We start from the raw sequence: 6,361 nt of genomic DNA, 5'->3' as shown, positions 1-6,361 counted from the left end.
AGCATAGCATATTTGCTTGTTTTTTCTCTTACCTGTCTTCTCATGCCCTCCCATCTTGAGGCAAAACCCTTCAGCAATAGCAAGAATCTATCTTAAACTATTAGATTACATGACATTATGCACTTGCAAGGTAAATGAAGATCTCAATCTACCAATTATTCTTGGATGTTTACTTCATGATTCATACTTCTCTGTGGGCTTCCTGAGACCCAGAAAGGTGGAAAAGACTGCCTAGACCATAGATACTCTAGAAAATTAAATCATATATACCTTTCCTCTTATTAGCCCCTCTCTAATGACATTGATCGGATATAATCATAGAAGATAAGAGACCTGTCTAAATGAACAGATATTAAGGGAATGTGTTTGCAAGGATCCTGGTTTATACTGAGTCAGCAAGCTTGTTGTGTTTTTTGTTTTTTTCTCCTCCCTATCCTTGATAAGAATCCCAGCATGGTTCTTCACAGAACATGTAATACAACAATGAAACAGAATGGCTCTGTTCACCGACAGCCTGTCAGAAGGGAATCAAATGGGGAAAATACTTATGTGCAGGATTGTTTCTACAATTTTTCTCTGAACAGATTCAAAGAATAACCTAACTCATACTATGTGTAGTTACATATAAGAGGGTTAAAACTCCCAGCTACAGCTCTGCATAGGGAATATCACTAATGGTATTTTCTCAGATAAGGACAGCAAACTCCCTGTTTTCCAATTCAGCCACACCTGGGATGTTTTTCCTGTCTCTAATTCTCCTAATCTTTTCATCCTCAACATGATACCCAATGTCATAAGGAAGAGCAAGAAAGATCACCTGATGTTCCATATATACATGTATACACATATTTATACTAAATATATTGTATCACACTTCTGCATCTTCTGTGCAACCACTGATCATCGCCATGTACCAGACTTCCACTATCAGACCAGAGAAAAATCTTTACTCAGACCTCACATCTGGTACTCAAAGGAAAGCTGGTAAAAGTAAAACAGACAGGAGTAAATCCACAAAGATCTAAATAGTTTTGGTAAAGAGCAGGAAACCCTCTATAACATCAGCCTAAGAAAAAAGTATGCAAGCTTCACAACAAGGTTTTGACCCACTGCAAATTTTATTTTCAAGAGTCTACATTCCGTTCTGCAACTAGGCTTGTAGGCCTCATGAGCAGCCGTTTCTGAGAACATTTAACTACCATTTCAGATGACCAGCAGTTTACTCATTCAAACTTAAGTGGTGTTCTTCCATACAACTTTTATGTTTTTAAGATGACTGTTTTATAAAAATAGTCCTTTCATAAGGAAAGACTGAATGACTAGTCCTATGGAATTAAAATAGGAGTGTAGATACATATTTGTAAAAATCAAGGCATGGATTTTTTTTCTTCACCAGACTTTTTCATGGAGAGTTTTTATTTGCTTTGCCTTTAAAGTTTAACATTTCCTGTCAACAAATGTGTGCAGATACGGTTGTTTGCTATTTACCCATTTCAAAATAAGAGTAACTTTTAAAACTGCTTCTCTTACTTTTACAATAAGCCCTCCTTATTATAACTGTAATGCTGGAGGAAAGTATAAATGTGTATTTTTATACATACAGATGTATAAAAAAGTGTATAAAATGTATAAAAATGAGAAGAAATTAAATATTGGCAAGGAAAATATGCAAAACATTCCAAGAAAGAGCAGGTAGTAACATTTATGTCCTGTATTTTCAAAAATTTGTTTGCACTCTGGCTTCACTAAATCAAAGCAACTGTGGTTGATTAGAAAGGTCATATCCAAGACCAAGTTATGTGTGGAACAGATATGTGATTTTTCTCTCATCTAAGCTTGCTGAAAAAATAAAGAATCTTCTACCTTTTCAGTGAAGAAAGCAGTGAATACTGGTCTAAATTCCACAGATGCCTGGCTTTGGGTATGTTAGTTTATTGCCTTCTTCCCTCCTGCCCTCTATTTTGATATTTGATTCCTGAGGCATCGTATTTGCCTGGGTAATCCTCTTGTTATATATGCATTAAGTAAACAAACTTCAAACAATTCCAAATTAATCATCTTTATTTACCTGGGGAGACTGGTTCTCTGTCGCTGCATGTCCTTCTGAGGCATAATCGAGACCACACTTCACCCTTAATTAAGATTTTGTGAGATTAAAAGTCATAATACTTTGTATTTTGCTTTCTGTGTTTAAAATGAGCTTAAACAACCCTATGTTAAGTCAATTTTTTCTTTCTCTTTCTTTCTTTCTTTCTTTCTTTCTCTCTCTCTCACACACTCACACACACACACACACAGAGTATATAAAGTTTACTCACAATTCAGTCATTAACAGCCAAGAGAATGATCTAGAATTAAGTGACTAAAAGGTCAAAAATATCTGTTGCTTTGATAATTAAGTTAAGTAAGCACCTAAAGCTTTCCTGCTACCTGTACTCAGCCATCTTGCCTGCCTGTCTCAGTCCTACCTCCTGCCTGTGATCAAATGGGATTCACAGGCATTCCCACATTCTCTACAGTATCTGTTGAATAGAACTCAGAGTACCCCTGCTACGTAGCCAAAGCGTTTAACTTCAGCACAGAGCATGGTGGCCACACTCACTCTTATTCTAAAAGGTCAGAAAACAGGAGCACTGCTCATTTTTGATGTAGCTAATTATTGGCTAGAACACTTATAACAGGATTGGGAGACTTAATTTTTTCTCCTTCTGCTAAGGAGATTCAAACTTACATCTCCCAGAGTATCCAAACCATCTATCTAGAGGCAAAGTCTAGATATGTTTCTTATCTGTGCCACAAAGAATGAGGCCAGAGAGAGGGGAAAAAAAAAAGATACATTGTTTCAGGCCCACATACTTAGTTCATTAATATCACATGTATTTTTATTAACAGAAGAATCATATTTTCAGTCATAAAATGAGTCTATCTACTGCATGTATTGCTATTATAAAACTATATAATGAAACTATTTTGGAAACCTGAAATAATAATTAGCCTTGTTATAAACATCCAACAGTACTTCAGGAACCTCTACAAATGATTTTCCACCCATCCTTCTGCTATCACACCTGGTGTAAGCATCAATGCACAGAAAAATTACTGGAAGAGGAACATATTCTACTCCTTGACTGTTCGTTTAGGTGACAGTGAATTGAGGAGTAGGTATGGCAAGTACAGTTAGAAGAAAAAGGTTCCTATTCTTAGATTTTAGAAAAACAGATGAGAGAAGCATTATTAATAATGACAAAATAATGTCCACTGTAAAACAGTAGACAGAAGTCATGTGATAAGATTGTCAGTCTTGATTCCAAAGTGGCAATACACACCAAAACCCATTTTATATGTCAAACTTGCAATTAGATAGACATGAAGTCCATGCTATTAAAGGCAAATCAACCAAGAGTCAACCTGCATCTGGGTGACAGGTACTAAGATGTTAGGCATCATAAATGGTGAGAAAAAGAGATGGAATATGAGATAGGTAACAATAAACTGGGGATCTGTGTATATGCATTATAAGTTATGTTTGAAAACATTTTACTATTTAAGCTCCCACGCTTAAATTTATCATTCAGTAGCTTGTGTTATATGCTGCCTTTTTAAGTTTGTCTTTTTGGTCATCAGATCTAATGGAAGACATTGAAGTGATCAATTACTGTGAAAGACATAACATCTTCAGGAAAGGCAAGCTTTAAGGAATCAGAGAATGATCTTAATGACAGGTAAGAATCTAGGAAGCAAAAGCCTGGCATTTATGGGAAACAGCACACATGTTGGGCTGTCAGTCGACAGAATGAGATATTGAGATGTACAGCAGAGAGAAGAGATAATGCAGACTTCTAAGAGAATATGTATATAAGAAAACCAGGAAAAGGCAGACCGGAAACCTCTTTTATTTTGTCATTTTCAGCTGTCCTCTACTATAGTTATTAGAGCTATTTGAGTTATTAGTTATTAGAGTTATTTGTTTAAATCACTAGAGAAAGACACTAACCTAAGAGACAGAGACGTCTTAGGATAATAGTTTATATGTTTCAAACTGCATATTTTTCTTCTTCTCTGCCTCTTTCATTATTCATAGACTATACAGCCTTCAGTGATTCTAGAGCAGCCATGTTTTCGAACTTAATAGTGTATGTGGTTAGTAAATGTTGATGCATATACCAATTCTGGATTAAAATAAATTTTGCAGTATTTTTACCTAAAAGAATTTCATTCATCAATATTTAGGTTTTACAACAATTTTTTAATTTTCCTAAAAGGTACTGCTGATCATCATTATCAAGAAGCTGCATGTCATATTTACTACTGGAAAGAGAGCTGCAATATACCTCTTCAGATAACTGAAAGAGTTTGGAAGAACAGTAATAGAATAAAAAATGCAGCCCTTTTCAGGTGATAAGATATTCAAACATATTTAGCATTCCAGATATCTCAGTTTTATATTTTTATTCCTAAAAACTACATTGTTAAAATTATTTTGCATCATATAAATACAGTTTTCTTTTGTTAATCTTTTTTTTAAATTTTATTTATGTTCAGGTTAGAGCACCAAGAAGGTAAGCTTGTTAATGTTTTGTACATTTGTTCTCTGTATTATTAACAGCAGTGTATGAAGCATTTACCTAACAGCGGTTAATAAAGTCTATATTGTGAAACTTGATTTTGCCATTGATGTTTCAATTGGTATATGAAAAGATTTAAAATTAGACACAGTAATAATTTTACCTGTTAAAATCAGAAGCTCATAAGTTTTTAAATGGGTCATCCATCTAGTGTGACTTACTCATGTGTGCTTTAAATTAGTCAAATGCTTAATTGGCTTGCTGGATGCTTGTATGTATAAATATAGATCCTTGATCCAAGAGATACTTTGATACAACAAATGCAATTTTATGTGATGTTCTAATTCTGTAGAAAGAGGAAGATTTTTTTGTACAAATAATAATACTATGCCTGTTAATGAGTCAAAATAATAGAGTAGAACAAAACCAAAGAATGTCATTGTATTACATCACGAATAAAACAAATGAGATATAAACCATGTAAGTGTTGAGAAATTCAGATAATTAGATATATTTAGCTGTAGTTCTTATAAAACTGAATAATTCTGCTTAAGATATTAGCATATAATAATTAAAATTTGAAATATTGTTCTACAAGTCTATGTATTTTGCTACAAAAAATAGTTATACTATGGTATTAGCCTTATCTACCTATTTATTATATAGCTGAGAGTATTGCTGTACTAAAATGTATTTACATGTACACTATTACTTAATTAAATTCATTCTATTTGTTATTCAGCCAGTGAGCTCTTCTCAGTTCACACAGATGTCATACCATGCAGGTGAGTGTAGTTAGAAGTTAAGAACAAGTAAGTTCTAGATGAGCTAATTGCATACCTTTTAATTTCACAAAACAGTTATTGAGACCATGTATGTGGCACCATCTAAAACTAGGCTTCAGGAATTAAGATAAAATTGGAACACTATCATTAAATCCCACAGGGAAGTATTACCAGTTGGCACACAAAGGTATGCTACTACTATCATGCAGCCAGCAAGCCAAGCCTATCATTTTTCACATTTTTAACCGCCTGGACCAACATTACTTTCCTACATCTTTGTGAAATTTAAAAGACAAGAAAAAAAGGAAGGGGTGGTTGTCTAATTAAGACACTGGATTAACAATAGTGAACCTATTTTCAAATTTCTGTATACACTTTGGCAAGTGGCGCAGCTAACAGAGGCAGCGAACAGACGCAGCAGTTTGCGCAGCAGTTTGCGCAGCAGTTTGCGCAGCAGTTTGCGCAGAAGGGACGTGCGAAGGGACCTTCATTTCTGTTCCCTGTGGTGTACACTTCCTCAAGTATGGTCGTGACACGTCGCACAGCGCGTTCCCCAGTGACTGTTGGAGTTGCTGCGTCAGAGGCTTGGACCCAGACTGACCCTCTGACAGTAGATGCGGCTCTACAGGTCTCAGGCTGCAGGGAGTGCTTGGGGCCTCTCCAGGAGGCCTGGGCTGGCAGCCAGCTCTCCTGCAGGAGGTGTGCTGCTGTTGACGAGTTGTGTCGTCAGGTAAGGGAGTTACGGGAGGAGGTCAGTAGGCTGCGCAGCATCCGAGAAGCAGAGCAAGAGATAGACAGGGTATTCTCGGAGACTGTACAGCTCCAGGAGTCCCAACCCCCTGCAGCAGTGGAGTTGCCAGAGGGCTCTGTGCCGTGTGAAACGGTACATCATAACATCACAGAAGAAGGCTGGAAACTGGTCACTGCTCGTGGGAGGAGAAAGGCTCCTACTCCTCCTGAAGACCTGAAGCTGAAGAACAGGTTTAGTGCCCTCCAGGATGAGGAGGAGAT

This window comes from Apteryx mantelli, chromosome 4, assembly GCF_036417845.1.
Source record: "Apteryx mantelli isolate bAptMan1 chromosome 4, bAptMan1.hap1, whole genome shotgun sequence".
Classification (NCBI taxonomy): Eukaryota; Metazoa; Chordata; class Aves; order Apterygiformes; family Apterygidae; genus Apteryx; species Apteryx mantelli.
The sequence above is the reverse complement of the archived record's forward strand: the minus strand, read 5'-3'. Positions refer to the sequence as shown.